This window comes from Bombyx mori, chromosome 13, assembly GCF_030269925.1.
Source record: "Bombyx mori chromosome 13, ASM3026992v2".
Lineage (NCBI taxonomy): Eukaryota > Metazoa > Arthropoda > Insecta > Lepidoptera > Bombycidae > Bombyx > Bombyx mori.
The window spans coordinates 10,339,665-10,357,297 of NC_085119.1; the positions used below are offsets into that span (position 1 = coordinate 10,339,665).

General features: G+C 36.9%; 1 protein-coding gene and 1 long non-coding RNA gene across 4 annotated transcripts in view; both read right to left on the minus strand.

Annotated features, from left to right (window-relative positions):
* The window catches only part of LOC101745288 (eye-specific diacylglycerol kinase), a 162,108-nt gene extending 152,170 nt beyond the window's left edge, over nt 1–9,938 (minus strand). For all 3 annotated transcript variants that reach the window (XM_062671847.1, XM_038015113.2, XM_062671846.1), the window contains exon 1: nt 9,490–9,938. The gene's annotated coding sequence lies outside the window, so the exon portion shown is untranslated. The remainder of the gene's footprint in view (nt 1–9,489) is intronic.
* Nucleotides 9,939–13,315: 3,377 nt separating this feature from the next.
* Nucleotides 13,316–17,277, minus strand: LOC134199993 (uncharacterized). The gene is made up of 3 exons (XR_009974722.1): nt 17,178–17,277; nt 16,096–16,345; nt 13,316–14,103 (listed from the first exon to the last, which is right to left on the minus strand). It is a non-coding gene; the product is annotated as an uncharacterized LOC134199993 (long non-coding RNA).
* Between the last annotated feature and the right edge of the window lie 356 nt (nt 17,278–17,633).

Below are 17,633 nucleotides of genomic sequence, written 5' to 3' on the forward strand. Positions count from 1 at the left end.
CTTTATAATATTATAGTATAAATCAACTAGTGATTATTCTTTTCACAACAACTATTGGTTTCCAACGTATATACATAGCAAACCCAGTTTTTGCAAACTAGTATGAATACTATATAAAAACAATATATGCTTAAAACAATGGCTATCATTATTAAATGATGATAATAACATATTTGGTGCACAGGTCAACTAACAAAATCACGAAATCATTCGTGTACTAAATCATACCTCATAATTTACATAATTAGGTTCGTACTATTTTCATATGCTATTGTTTCAGGCACAGCGAACTATAATTATCTCAAATCTGGAATCGAAATAATTCAATTGAAATATTTGCTTAAGTTCTGAAAGGGTGATGTTTAAGCTAATTGCTAAATGCGGAGACAAAATAGAATTATCCGTTCGAACTGACTTAACTATGTACATATGTACGTAGTGGCTTCGAAGAGCAATGTCGTGTTCTCTTCGAGTGCCTAAAATTTAATAAACCAGATTCTCGCGTATCTTACTGGATAAATCACGTGCGGATTTTCTTACATCTCACAAACAAATTAGGTCATCGTTATAATATGCTTATAATATATTTTTCAAGCTTAGAATGTTAATTAAATAATACACAAAACAACAAACAAACAAAACTTTAATTGTAATCTTAAAAGAAAAAGAAATTTTGTGTTTGCAAATACGGCATGAAACGAATTTATGTAACGAGACTCGTGAACTGTAATTCAAACTAAAGTAAACGAAACTCAAGAACTAAGAAATTTAATGTATATATAATTTGGCAATTATAACTCTTTTAGTATCAGAATTTGAAATTAAATATACTATAATAAAGAATAGAAAAATCGTGTTACATTTAATTTCGTCAAATATTTATGAATAAATAAATTAAGCCGGGTAACCTAAAATTCTGACTGAAATAAATACCTAAACATCATATTTCTCCCAGACGTTATTATTTAACAAGTCGTTCCAAAATATCTATTACATTTTTATTTTCATCAATATCGCTTTTGTGAAACCGCTACATTGAAAATGTCTACAAAAGGATATCAATCAGTATGGCTTACGATGTATATGACTCGATCATAATAAATTTCAAAATATAGGTATGTAATTTAATACTTAATATTATAATTTTATTCCCAAATTAAAGCAATGTTCAATAATAGACAGGCGGATGCTATCGTGCTCGCGTTCAGTCTTAACAATGATTGATCATAAACAAATGAGGTGCGGAAACCATCATAATAATATTTGTTATATTCTGATGCCGACTTCTTGGAAATACAGCTGAAATTTGTACTCTAAATACTTTTTAGAAAGGTTGTGCATCTTAACAATTATGTGATAATAATTTAGTTTGGAACTTGATTCCACTATTTAATCAATGCTATTACAGACAGACACAATTTATTTGTGGGAAATAGAGTTCAAGTTTGTAGCGAGTTCGAAGTCACCGTAGCCTAAAGGATAAGACGCCCGGCCCGGTGCATTCGTATCGAGTGATGAGACTGTAACGGTGTTCGAATCTCGCCGGCAAGTACCATTTTTCTAGTGACATAATACGTAAGTATGTACGTATTTTCACAAATGACTTCCACGGTGCAGGAAGAACATCGTGTAATGAAAATCAAACCCGCAAAAACTATAATTTACTTAATTACTGTTGGCAAGGCGTCTTGTGAGCCCGAATGCGTGGGTACTACCACCCTGCTGATTTCTCCTATAAAGCAGTAATGGATTTCGATTTGAAGGTTCGGGCAACCGCTGTACTATAAAACTGAAACTTAAATCTCATGTCTCAAGTAGGTAGCGGCATTTACGTTGTTGATGTCTATGGGCTCCGAAAACCACATAACACCACGTGGGCCGTGAGCTCGTCCACCTACTTGAGCAATAAAAAACACGATGTTATTCTTGACTGTGAAAGTACTTCATGAATGTTTAATTTAATTAATTTAATAGTTCCTATTTATTAGAAAAAATATATATATGTGGCTTCAAAACTTAGTGTTTTAATTTTTTGAAAATCAAAATCGAATCTTAAGGCTAACATGTTTTTTAAATAGCGCTTTTTGTACAAAATTCGTGGTGCATTCGATCGATTGATATCCGAACACGAAATTCTTGGTACGGAAACTTAATCAGGAAACCTTTGTGCGCCGGGCAACGTAATGGGGCAGTCATTTGAGAATACAATGACACAAGTGGCATGGCAATGTTTTAATTTCATTACATACAACGCCGTGCCTCCGAGATCATGTTCATGCTCTATTTTTTTTAAATATTATGCTTTTGATATTTGGTAGATTTTGTCATTAAACTTCAGAGGGTAGTTGAGAAGTAGGGATTGCTTTACGTACGTTTTATTGCTTAAACTAGGTTCTGCCCGCGATTTTGTCCGTGTCAAATAGTAATTTTGGGATAACGTTAAATTTTACCCGCGACTTCATTTACGTAAAAGGTGAAAATATTTTTGAATAATATAATGTTAAGGAGCTATTTGAGGTACCAAAATTACGCTTTTTAACAGACTTCAAAACAAGATTTGGGGAGTCTTAACGACGAAAGGAAGATCTTCCACCGAGCGGATGATATTTGCTCGGTAGACCGACGGTCCGAATGTTGTTGTTCGGAACTTGTATATATGCGCTTTATCTTGAAAATGTCGTAAGCGAGATTCAGGCATCTGTCAATTATCTTGCGTCGTATGATGGCTACCCGCCACATCACTCCCCTCCGAGACTGGAGGTCGTGTCATATTTAGTTATCGTTGTCCGTGCTGAGATTAGCTTGCAAGTGCCAGTGCTGCTCGAAGTTTGCGGTGAGTCGAAACTGAGCTTGAATGCTGCGTGATTGTCGCCAGTGCTGCTCGAAGTCTGCGGTGAGTCGAGACTGAGCTTGAATGCTGCGCGATGAGGCAGTGTAGGTGCGTGCCGTAGGACCAGGAAGCGCAGTGAGTCGGCTGCGATGGTCCTGTTGAGGCTGCGATGCTGGCTTGCTGTGGGACGACTGTCAATGACGTGCTTTTATCTGCGAGAATGCGGGGGGATTGTGGTAGCCGGAGTTCTTGATGCGCTGAAGATGAATCAGAAGGTTGCGTGTTCACATCACTTCGGGGTCACCAGTTTGGGGAGTCTTAACGACGAAAGGAAGATCTTCCACCGAGCGGATGATATTTGCTCGGTAGACCGACGGTCCGAATGTTGTTGTTCGGAACTTGTATATATGCGCTTTATCTTGAAAATGTCGTAAGCGAGATTCAGGCATCTGTCAATTATCTTGCGTCGTATGATGGCTACCCGCCACATCAATTATCAATTTCATTCAATCGGTTCGGCGGTTATCAATTCGACCGCCATTTTTTTTTATCTATGTATGTTCGCCGATTTCTCGAGAATGCTTGAATCGATTCTAATAATTCTTTTTTCCTTTTTTTGTTCGAAAGGGCAGACTTCTCGAATGGTTCTGTAATCATCAGGATCAGGACATGATGATTGGATCCTGGAGTAATCGAAAAAAATCGACAATTTTTAAAACCTATCTTTAGGTGTTTCTTGTTATTCTTCTTATTGTGCGCCGCTGTGCACCGGCCGACCGGTGCCTTGTACATCATCGGCCGATGCCTTGTACATCATTATTACGCGCTTGATCATTATTTTACTGCGATGTTATTTTAAAACTGCGATATCTTCTAAGATACTCATTGAAATCAAATGATGTATGGGACAAATTTCTTTTAAATTAAATACTTGTAATTAAGAACATATTTATTTGGATCAGGATTAATATCATCTTTATAATAACACCTTCACAAATAATACTTTATTTTAGAACAAATTTGGTTAGCATAAAAAAACATTATAATGAGCCAACCTTAACATGTAGACATATGCTGTCGCGGACTTTTTGTAGAACTTTTAAAGGGGAACATTTCTGTCATACATTATTTTAGCGAAACTTTAACCGTTTCCGCGACGCATGCAGCGGAAGCTCTCAAAAGGGAAAAGTACCCGGATTTTGAAACATTAATTAATTAGTGCTCTGCTTTTATTAGCTAAGAATGATGTTATATAGCCTGCTTCAGTAAATGGGTTATCTAAAACTGAAATATTTTTTCAAATCTGATCCGTACTTCCTGAGATTAACGCGTTCAACCAAACAAACAAACTCTTCAGCTTTATAATATTAGTATAGATGTACGATCAAACTCGCGAACCATAAATTGATAAGCGGCTAGTGGAACATTTAGACACCACATGATACACCCGTCCCTCTGCTAAAAAAGAACGAAAGAAAACTATTCATACCTTAGAACGGTTTGGTGAGTTGCGTGTACGAGCTTACAGCCCACCTGATGTTAATTGGTTACTGGAACCCATGGAAATCTACAACGTCAATGCACCACCCACCTTGAGATATAAGTTTTAAGATCTCAGTATAGTTACAACGGCTACCCTGCCCTTCAAACTGAAACGCATTGCTGCTTCACGACCGAAATAGACACGGTAGTGGTACCCACCCGGGCGAGCTCTCAAGGCGCCCTACCACCAGTGATTACGCAAATTATAATTTTTGCGGGTTTGATTTTTATTACACGACGTTATTCCTTTATCGTGGAAGGCAATTGTGAACATTTATCCATAGCTCTATTATATTTATAGAGCTCTGTTACACGATCCAAATGATTTCTAATTCATGTTTTTGAAAATTAAATTCTCTTTGTATATGAGTTATCTAAAATGGCATCGCAAATCGACTCGCTTTTTTAGGTGAACAAAACCGAAAAGAAAGCAATTTGGTTCAGCTGGTGTATATCTACAAAATCTCTCTCTCTCTCTCTCTCTCTCTCTCTCTCTCGATTAAAAACCAAAAACCTTTGATCACCGACCACGTGAAAACATTTTGATTTATTTACAATATTTAGGTGGAGAATTATATTCGAAACGGAATAATAATTACTTTTTTAATTTTTTTATTGCCTTTGTAGGGAGACGTGCATACAGCCCACCTAATGGAAAGTGGTTACCTTCGCTCATGAACGTCAGCAATGCCAGGGACACAGCCAAGTCGCTGCCGACCATTGAGTACTCTCCCCAAGCTTTACTGGTGGTAGGACCTCTTGTGAGTCCGCGCGGGTAGGTACCACCACCCTGCCTGTTTCTGCCGTGAAGCGCATAAGCGTTTCGGTTTGAAGAGTGGGGCAGCCGTTGTAGCTATACTGAGATCTTACAACTTATATCTCAAGGTGGGTGGCGCATTTACGTTGTAGATGTCTATGGGCTCCAGTAACCACTTAACACCAGGTGGGCTGTGAGCTCGTCCACCCATCTAAGCAATAAAAAAAAGCTTCGTTTGACGAAGGACATGTCATAGCGCTCGAGAAACACCATGGAGATAGCCTCCACGGTATTTCGGTGTGCGGCGTGTGCTTTAAGTATCTAGCACGGTCACGATCCGATTATAAAAATGAATCCCTCCAAAGTACTCCAAATACTGCAGTTACTATCATTTCATCCAACCATTTCATCCAACCATTTCATTATATAATTCCCTTAGTTATTAACCTTCAAATTCGTATCTTAAATATAGTGGTTGGTCACGTTGTGACTCCGAAAGGGTGAATACGATCACCTGCCTACTTCCGCAAAGCAATTATACGTTCCGCTTTGAAGGCAACCGTATTGTTGCTATTGACATTAGAATCTTAAATATCTACCGAGGTGGAAGGCAACATTAATTGTGCGGTGAGTAACAACGAAAGCCACCCAATACAAAGTGTGCTCAATGGAAAATACTAAAACTAAAAAATTGCAAAAAACTTTAAAAAAGCTAATAAAAACATGACCAAAGTATTGTTGCTATTGACATTAGAATCTTAAATATCTACCGAGGTGGAAGGAAACATTAATTGTGCGGTGAATAACAACGACAGACACCCAATACAAAGTGTGCTCAATGGAAAATACTAAAATAAAAAAATTGCAAAGACCTTTAAAGCTAAGCTAATAAAAACATAACCATATAAGTATTTATACTCTTGAATGTAGATGACAAAAATCCTATTTCGATGTATATATGTACATATACTTATCATCTGTAGCCTAGAAATTATTAGTAGTGTAATCCTTTCAGTAGCCCCATGTCCTAATCTTCCTTGAAAATAGCAGCCGGAACGAATTAAATAATACAAATTTACAAACAGCTTCTATTTCCTTCCTTTATAACGAATTCAACTTAATTGGGGCATCTACATTGGAAGCAATTAGTTTGTTTTGATATAGGCCTGCCAAACGCGATCGGAAACACAGAGGTGCCTCGATCTAAAATAATAATTTTAACTATTACACTATTGCTGTACTACATACACGCGTGAGTGCATTTACAAATACTTGATAATATAAACATGGCAATGTGTTATCTGTTTAGATTTGTTTCAGTGATAGCATTAACTGTAAACTAACCATGGGAAACGACACTGATCTACCTTCAGCATTACAGGTGTGTAATCATTTTATTTTATCATAGAAAGATGGATCGGGAGTGTTCATGTTTACGAATCAACATCACGTTTTTAATTTAGCTCAAACAAAAAAAAAGCCGTTGAAACGCCCCTCGTATTTTTCCGCTGAAATATATTCAGGTCTATTGTTGGATAGCTGTAAACTAAATTCAGATGCTAACATAATATAAAAATAGCATCTTCGGCTCCATCATATCGTCTTGCAAATTAATTATGTGCATTTTACTTAAGTACGCTCATCAAAGTGCTTTCATCAATATCAATTTATTAGAGAGCAGGTTATGAACAATCCTATCAGGTGATTGCATAATTTTCCCGAACACAAATTGACTTGTAAAGTTCAAACATTTTATATACTATCTCATAATTGAGACCATCACCGCAAAAGTGGCCTTTTTTTTTTTTTTCGGGTTGAGGGCCGAACCTCCTACGAGGTCCCCGCGCAAAAGGGGCGCGCGGGGTATGTAAGACTCAACGGTCTGCATGGTGTTGTGAGCAGACCGCGGGCCCAAGGATTTTAGGACCCACCCACTAAACGACTCCCCTGCACTCTTACACCCGACGTCCGATCCCCTCCGAGGTCAGAACCCGGATGAGGTAGGGGGGCTACCGCGGTCAACATTACAACCAGACGGCGCGGCTCACCCCAAGGACGCCCAGCCGACGGAGCCTTCGAGGCGAATCGAAGGCTCTGAAACGTCGGCCGTCTCGGTACGGCAGCCCGTCGGGCCGCCCAGACGGTGCCGCTGGTGTCCCGGAATACCCCGCTGGACCAGAACCACCCTGCCGGGTCGGGACGCGATACACCGTCGACCGCAAAAGTGGCCTAACCCACATTTTTTTTTAAATTCAAGCTTGTATGACGTATATTCGAATTTATTTAAAATATAATAAATTTTTGGGCAAAACCGGCCTATCCATAGTTTCACCCATAGATAACAAATAACTTTGTAAACATAATTTTTGCGCGTATTGTTTTTTTGCTTTCTCAAATTCAAATTCAAATTCAAATTCATGAAAATTCAAACCTAATTGCCTCCAAACTAGCTATGGGAAGCATAGGCTGAAGTTTGCCATAGATATCGAATCGAAGTAGGGACAAATAGCTGGAACTATCATTTTATCACGGGGTTCTAACCAATCCAAGTCAGTATGTTTGGTATTCGGTCTAGATGTACCTGTACCTTGTATGTGTTTCGATAAGACAAGGAAAAAAGCTATCTTTCGACCATTACCGTGGAACTTTTTTTTGTTTATTACTTGCAACATGATATGTTTGTTCTGTAATCTGTTTTATCCTTAAATATTGTATACGCTGATTCTTAAAGGATGATATTAAATCCCGCGAGCAGATACCAAATTTGTTTAAGGAAACACATACTTAAATGTGCTCACGAACGCCTCCCACGATGTAGGAGTAACAAAAATATATATATAACATAATCTCTAATTTTTTACGTAATTACTGATGTTAGAGCGAATTGTGAGTGTGGGTAGGTACCACCTTCCTGCCTATTTATACCTATCCAGTCATGCGTCTCAGTTCAAAGCTAGCCGTTATACAATATCTATACATTTGAGACATCGATCTCATGTCTGAATATGGGCGAGGGCATTCACGTTGTGATATCAGTGGGCTCCGGAAATTACTTAAGGTCGTTCGTCCACTCATCAATTAAATAAAAAAAGATGTGTGGAGTCGTGGGACACCGGATAGGAACGAATTTCCTTATTATAAAAATATTGATTTTAAGTTATATTTGAGGTATAAAGAAAATAGTTATTCAGGTATACATTTTTATTATGATTTTATTATTGATAAAAATAAAAATAATCGTAAGGGTCAACCACTCTGCAGTGCAATGGAGCAGCCTCACGGTAGCCCCTACGCCAGATAAGTATGATTTAGCAAGAGAAATACGAGAACTCCTATCAACTGTGTAACATCTTGTCACCGCGATTCAGGAATTGTTGAACTTACATGCAGCGACATCTGTTGATAACAAACTAAATAGAAAAAAATCTTACGTTACGGACGTTTTTTCCCGGTTAGGTTACCCCTCCGCATCGTCCCATAAGGAACTTCGTTCCAAAAACTTATAATTATTCTATAGGTGTATTTGTTGCAGAACTTTTGAACGTCTTGATGGATTTAGATTCAAAATTGGACCCGGTAGGCGGCACTGCAATGTAGTTCTGGGGCATTTATTTTTATTTTATGACAGCACAAAGCCCTCGAATTCTGCTAGTAATGTATGTAATACAACAGTATTTTTTTCGGTTTTCGCGAGTCGTATAGTCGTCGACATAATTAAAATAATCTCGCTTTTATTAATTTAATTTTACTTTCGTACTGTCGTACTTCGTCTATTACCGCGTACCGTAATTAATATATATGAAATGTACCGTGCATAACACTCGTTGTTACGATAACAGTATTAAGTGTTGTATTCATACTCATTTTATTGTTATTTAATCATGTAACATTAACTTTGTTATGTTCATGACCGTTTTCCCCGTGTGCACATTCCGTAACTGTTTGCCTGGAAAAGATCAAACACCGATAAAACCGCATTTTAGTGTTACCATTGTTCAATTTACATATTTTATGTCGAATGTATCTAGGTATATTTTTATGTGTCAAAGTCGAATGTTAAAAATAGTTTTGTAAATACTTAACCCAACTTATTAATTACTGAAAATATTTAAAGTATTATAAAATTTACTAATTTAAGAAACAATTTTCTAAAACTACAAAATAATGATGTTAACAATTGTTAAGGAAACAAAGGTCGTAATCCCACACCTCTAGGTGCCGTAGCGTTTCCCTAAAACGGCAAGTTCCTTCACTTGAAGTATTATTTACGATGCTACATTATTCCTAGTGGCAGAATACAAATTTATTATAAAATGCGTAAAAACACACAAACATTTAAAATACAAATGTACCTACTTACCAGTATGCGTGGTGATGGTGCGTGTGCGTGTGTGGTCAACCGGCCGAAGTCGCACCTTGGTGATCAGCACACATGGCGCTAGAACAACGCTTATATCTCGATTTTAAGCCGCCAATAATTACTGTCGAGCAAACACAACTGGCCTTCACACGAATGCCGTGAAAACAATACACGATTATACTCGCGTCCGCGGTCCGCGAACTATGTTTACGAAAACCGCGCGATATCGGACCCGTGGCAGCCAGAACGGTCGCTCATCGGGGAACGAGGAGCCGACTGGCGGCTGACTGTCGCTCATGTTGGGCGGGCAACCGCGCCCCGCAGCCCCTCCTCTGCCCAATGCCTTAAGTTCCTCACATAGCTTCCCGCACTTTTAAGTACGGCCAAGTGTTTGTTGAAGTCCACGCGAACACATGGAAAGATGACGCTTCGACGCCTACACAGACATATTTCCAAGAACTTATTTTAGGGTTAACATTAAACAATCGCCAAAACACAATCATGACGTAATAAAACCTGTCTTCGACTGCTAATAAAATACGCCGGTAACAACACAAACAGATGAATTTCGGTGTCTGCGTTGTTATTTAAATTATAGATATTTAGCTACCTTTCGTCTGCGTAGGTGAGTTATTCTATATATATTCTGTATTCTATATAACTCAGAGCTATATTATAATTGTGTCGGGTGTATTTCGAAATTATACTCTGAATTTATTGCTAATTTAAACCTAACCATTAATTGCCCCCACGATCCTTTTGAAAAAAGGTTTTGCGTCTGAAAATAAATACTCATAGTCGTATTTTACTTTTTGTTTAGAGTATCAACTTACTGAAATCCATATAAATATTTTACTATTATACATAATTAAGTAACGCATAAAGTTCCTCCGAAACAGTTAAATTTCTAAACAATAAACTTCAAGTATTCAGAATTCAGAGTTTGTTGAACAATTTCAATTTAACGTATAATTTTGTACCAACTCATTAGCAATTAAAATTACCTTTAAAACGGCCGGATGAAACGTGGTATCTGTATCCCTATTGAAATTTTATTTTAGGTCTCTTTATTAGACGATTATAAAAGAGAGATCGGAGTAGGAAGCGAAATACGAAAAATAACACTAACTTAATTAACAAATTTAATTAAAGTACATACCTACCTTTTTCCTTAATTATTATTTATTCAGGTAAACTTCTATTTTTAATGTATAAATACATTAAAATACCGCATGTAACAATGTGTTCAATAAAATATTTATTTTAATTTAGCATTATTTTAATCTTAGCACAAATTATAATAATATATCTGGATATCATTTTAAACATAGGTCTGCGCGTTTTAACTCAAAAACCTAAATTTACTGTAAAATGTTCTGCGTGAAGCAGTTGCAGCATGAAGGGTGACAACATTGTACTATGAAAACTAAAACTTAGAACTCATGTCTCAAGTTAGGTGGCGGAATTAACGTGGTTGATGTCTATAGGCTCGGGTGACCACTTAACACCAGATGGGCCGTGGGCTCGTGCATCCATAACAATAAAAGCATTTTAAAAAACTGTTCAAAACAGTTTTTTTTTTATTTATTGCTTAGTTGGGTGGACGAGCTCACGGCCCACTTGGTGTTTAGCGGTTACCGGAGCCCATAGACATCTACAACGTAAATGCCGCCACCTACCTTGAGTTATAGGTTCTAAGGTCTCAGTATAGCTACAACGGCTGCCCCGCCCTTCAAACCGAACGCATTACTGCTTCACGGCAGAAATAGACAGGGTGGTATCTACCCGTGTGGACTCACAAGAGGTCCTACGACAAGTAATAGGTTTGTACCTATTACGTCTTACCACCAGTAATTCCAATTATATTGTTCTTTTTAATACTCTGGATAGATTGATCTAGATGAGTTCACGATCTACACACATCACAAAGAAAATGCTTTGACCCATCTTGAGACATGCGGTCGAAAGTTTAAATGTATTTTATTGGATAGCTAGTCGAAAGCAACAATTTCATTTGGCATTAAAATTTATTACCTAGCTCCCTAATGTCAAACCAAATAGTTGATATCTTAGGTTTTGTTGGTATGTTGCAAAATGTGAATGTATATTTAAACGGGAACCAAGTGATAAAAACCATTAGCTTGACCTTGTCATCCCAAAAAACCAATAAACTGAAACAAAATAATGGAAACATTTACTTTGAGTTTGTTCCAATTTTTTACCGCGGTACCTCTGAAAAGAAATATTGGAGCTTAATGTTTGCTGTTGCAGATTTTTTACTTCATAAGACAAAAATAGGGACTAGATCGCTTGAACGATTTTAGATTATCACATCAGCCTGCCTTATCCATTCGATGGGGCTTTGTAAATATTGACACTAGGTCTCTCCGAGTATCTTGTTTCAGGGAGCTGAATGTAGCAAAAGCAACTTTACACCTTCGTATGCTTTCTATTTTGGTGACGAGAAAATCTATTGGCCTTAAAATATATTTTCTCCGATAGTTACTGTACAAGAATTCCCGCTGCGAGTAAAGTCTTCCCTTTGGGAGCGAGTGTTCCCAAATAACATTCTAGCCTTTTGGGTTTAGTTAGGGTAAAGTCGTCCCACTTCGATTGTTAATGACTACACACAGGGCTTACGTGACGCGAACTCATGCGGCTTTTGTTTAAGACTTCACATTAGCTCTTCTAATTTTGCAATTTCTCGAAATTGGTGGGGACTCCAAAAGGTCAGGGGTAATGCTTTTAACCTTATCGGGACTATAGCAGATTGGAATCCGTTAAAACTCAAATTCAAAAAAGCTGCAGTGCATCACTGAAAAATTATGTAGAGCTATCATACATATGTATGTATTATTCCTCGAATAACATGTGGTACAACCATTGCTACGGATCGTTCAATATTCCATTTGCCTACAGAATTATAAGCGTTGAAAGATATCAAACCAAATCATTTTTTTAGACAATTTCTTGCCTTTTCTTTTCGAATCTATATTTTATTTATTTATTATTGATTGCATACTGGTAACCTAACAATTCTTAGTGCGTTATATTTTTCGTCTTCAAATATGCACAGACCTTTAACATTTACGCATACCTTACTTTAACATTTACTGATTCAATTTTCTTTCCCACAGAGCGCTAAAGAAAATAAATTTTACGAAATATGTTGAGTCAATGTTATTAAGCATCATTTTTAGCATATTTTTATACTCGTACAAGTCTTTTAAAAGCTAAAGTAAAATGTAAACATGATTCACAAGTAGACGATGAACTTGTTTTCAACTATGTAGACAGAGTTTAACCACCAATTTGACCTTACAACGCCTTTATCATGCCATTTTCAATTTAAGATTGAAAAGTTGGAAAATTAGATGATAAGGATACTTAATCTATGAAGAAAACAACGGGTTCCTTTGGACTCAGGATGTGGTGGCTTCTGGATTTTTCCCTTTTTATGACAGACTAATTATGACTTTAGTATAAGATTTCGATATACACAAAGACAGTTAGTTTAGTGTCTACAATAACAATATTAATACCGTGGAAATCTATTTTTTTTATAAAATATGTATAATATGCTTTTATTTGCATAGACTGGGGGAATAAGTCTACCTCATATTAAGGTGGTTACTGCAGCAAATAGGTATTCAGAAATGGTATTATATGACACCTGTCCCACGCTTCTACCGGAACGCATTACTGGTTCGCGGTAGAAATAGGCAACGCAGTGCTTCCCCGTATTGGCTCGCAAAACGCCCTACTACCTATAAATAAACAGCTTCAATTTATTTTGGCGATTCACTTCCGTAAAAAAACAGTATGATCATAAAACGTAATAATACTTTATTTGTGGTTTTCAATAAAAACGATTTGATGTAATCATCAAAAACAAAAAAGAAATCATAAATCAGGTAAAGATCTCCACAAATTCTCAATTTGAGTCGATTACGAAGTGGAACTTCAATCCAACTACGACCCAACTCAGAGCACATCTCGTTAGGCCGACCAACAGACTTTCAGTTAATGACAATAGTAATGTAACACAAGAGAGCATGAATGCAGAGGTTAAAGGTTAAATTTAAAACGAAAACATGTTAATTTGCGTCAGGCAATAGAAAGATGGCCACTCATATTCCTTTAGTATCACACAGTTGAGAGTGTACCTCTGCTCTCAGCTTAAGCTTTTTCGGTAAATCGTGCACGCAATTGTCCTTCTTTCAATCGGCTGCACCCACTATTTCGCGTACGCGAGTACTTAATCGATAATAATTATCTTATCCGAGAAAAAAGATTGTAAGCTATTTATATTTCCGTTTCCGAGAATGCAAATACCATCCACTACGGGAACTTGAACTCTGTCCAAATCAGTCAGAAGTCAGATATCGAATCGATCGGTCTGCTTGGACAACTATTTCTATAATAGACCCGTAAAAATACAAGTTTTAAAAGTACTTCAACTCTCGAAAACCTGTATGCATAAGTATATAAACACACTAAATCAAAACATAACGCACCATTGAGCGTGAAAACGGTTGTTACTCACTGCTTTGTGACCCGTAAAATATCGAATTTCCAATAAATCTTTAAGCCCTCCGCCCTCCTTTAACTTACCTGTAAAAGAAAATAATATTTCAAGTAGTATAATATTATTAGCTCTTTTGTGATAATAAAAATTATAATAAAAACGCAAACGAATAAATTCGCCCAACCTTAAATCTATATAAATAATTAATAATTAATCAGGGATAAATCACAGGTCATTTTTTTTTAATGAAAATGTGATTACTGGTGGCCAAGAGGCCTCTCCAGCTTCACCAGGACAGGTGAGCGAGCAAAGGCTGAGCCAGGAGGGGTGGGATTTGCTAACAGCTGCCCGAGCGTCTCCAAAGGACACCAAACAACTCAAGTACAACTGCTTCGCGAATGAATCTAATACCCGATCGGAATCGCGACTCGCTGAGAAGATCCGGCGAGAAACTCAGCGGGATGATGTTTAGGTTAGGTAACACGTCATATTCTGCCGGGTTCCGCAAGTGCGATTATCTTGGTCCCTAAGTCTGCTCCTAGTGTTAGAGCTGAAGACGTCTAATGCAAGGGTTATTCATCATACAAGGTCATCTGGCCCCAAACTAGGATTACACGTACCACGGAAGCAGAGATTGGTATACATACGTACCTACTAAAAATTTAAATGTTTAATTTTTTTATTCGATTGACACTCAGCTGTGTTTGTTTCGCTTTAATGGTTAATAGCCATCAAGCAGAAAAGCTGAATACATCGCGGCAGAAACAAACAGGATAGTCGTATACCTATGTAATAATATGTAGGTATATACTGTAGTATTCATGGTCATCACTTATTTTATTTACAAACAAGTTAATAATGGCCTATTTCAGGTCTCCAAGTACTCGTAAAATTATTAAGAGAAACAGGAAAAATATTATTATACATATATTGGTTTAGTAAATACTTAGGTATAATGCGTAGCTATACACATAAAAAATACAGTATTCACCTTTTTTATTAAATCTTTGCTTAGACGCGTAAACCATCTGTTGTTAAGTAGTTATCGGATCTGTCTATGGACTCACAGCGTGAAAGCAACGTGGAGGTAGGTACCTTGAGGTATGTAACCTAAGCTCTTTAATCAGATTTGTAGTATAATGGGAAAAACTCTTCAAATCCCAACGCATGCCCGTTTCGGGATAGAAATAGGCAGGATACCTTTGATTATATACACGTCAAAGCAGGATACCTTCCTGTGCTGGCTCATAAATTACGGCAGTAATTACGTAAATTATTTTACGGGTTTGGTTTTTATTAACTGAATTGAGTTAATTTAAATACATGTTGGTCGCGAGGACGGAGATTGCTTTCGAACATTCTTTATTAATTAGATTTCTATGACAAATTAAAAACTAATCCATTCCATAAGCAATGTTACTCAATTTATAACTGTCAGTCTGTACTCATGGACACATTACAAGTATAATCTTGAAACAGAATTTTATCATAGCATAGCAAATTTTATCGAATTCCATCAACTAATACAAATATAACAAATTTTGTCGTCGTCGTGGCCTAAGCGATAAGACGTCCGGTGCATTCGTGTTTAGCGATGCACCGGTGTTCGAATCTCAGGCGGGTACCAATTTTTCTAATGAAATACGTACTCAAAAAATGTTCACGATTGACTTCCACGGTGAAGGAATAACATCGTGTAATAAAAATCAAACCCGCAAAATTATAATTTGCATAATTACTGGTGGTAGGCCCTCTTATAAGTCCGCGCGGATACGTACCACCACCCTGCCTATTTCTGCCGTGAAGCAGTAATGCATTTCGGTTTGAAGGGTGGGGCAGCCGTTGTAGCTATACTGAGACCCTTAGAACTTATATCTCAAGGTGGGTGGCGCATTTACGTTATAGATGTCTATGGGCTCCAGTAACCACTTAACACCAGGTGGGCAGCGAGCTCGTCCACCCATCTAAGAAATAAAAAAAATTAAAAAATATGCAAACTATAAATAGAAAACTTAAATAGTATTATTACATTACAATTAGTTATTTCGAAAATTTACTTTTATCGCATTAAAACTTACCTATTTTGATAAAGATGATATCGTATTCATTTGGAGCGTGCGTCACTTAAGATTGTAAATGAGTGATGCAAGCATTACTTTCGCGTGCAAATAACTACGTCAAAGCGCTATAGGGATAGGGACAGAGACGTCACGGGCGCTGTGTCGACGACACCAGGACATTCATCACAGTGCGAGTGGGATAACTCACGGTTTCATGACGTCACTCGGAAAATGAACACGGCAGCCGAATTTGGGGTTAATGGCCAATCTACAAAATAGAAAAATGTAATTCAAACTTGCTATCGTTCGAAAATAACCTTCACATGTTTTGGGATGTCATAGATTTATCACGTTATTCTATCAAAAATACCAAACGTGACTCATACCTTTTATAGAAACGAAAGTTTTTCATTCCATAGCACTACATATATACAAGGCGTGAGGGAAACTTCCCCGAAAGCTAAACAGCAATAAATTACTGGCATATCGTATTAATTCGCATTATAGTTAATCCAAAAACAGATTCAGTTCTTAAGCTATTATTAAATTATGTTATTTTGCATACAACGAAAAGAACAAGACTAACTTTTTACTGGCGACGATTATTGAGTATTTCCATATGGTAGTATTTATTCATCAGTAATCATCAAATTTGTCACAATTCCATTACATCCTATATATACCACTTTGGGAATCACTGTTCTACATACAGTTCATGACTGAGTTAGCAAGCTTTTACTATTTTAGCGATGAAATCTATCTAATTAGATGGACATTTAGCGTGGAATGAACAAACCCCGTTTTGTTTTTTATTAAATTCCTACATATAATTAAACATTCTCGTATAAGACAACATACCCATCATCTCCGTTCTGATTCGCAACGTCAACGTCATCATTAAGTGAATCATTCTCTTCGGTCACTCCATTACAATTTTCCACTACCACTTCTGGAACTTCACTCATCTCCACAACAGTGGCTGACGACCAGCAACCCAGCGAGTCTCAACGAACCGATAACGCGGACTGGCATGTTTCGCCCTTGGTAAAAGATTACCATTACTACAAGTACTATTATTAAATTAAGCGAAGTTAACTTACAGACAACATCAAGCATATAAGCATGCGCCATCGACAGCAAACAGGTCACGAACGCACAGTTAAGGCTTCGTCGAAGTAATCCCTTTAAAGAATGACTTGCCTGTGATACATACATATTTTATACAGATCCGCTTATTAATGGAAGAGTCTAGATTGGTCTGAGTTTGTTTGAACAATTTGTTTGAATTTTGATGAAATACAGAATTCAGATGACCCATGAGTTTACTTTAAAAATTAATAACTACCTTAAAATAAAACATTTTTTAAACAAAACTAATAACAGATTTTTTTTAACTATTATAAGAATAAGAAAGAATACATTATTTTGAATAAAGTAATCGATATTAATTTTCAACATAGGAATTTGAAAATCAAAATTATTTCCTATCTTTTGATCGGCTAATAGAATTTACGTCAGAAACAATTTCGTCATATTTCGATTGCCGTTATATCTAT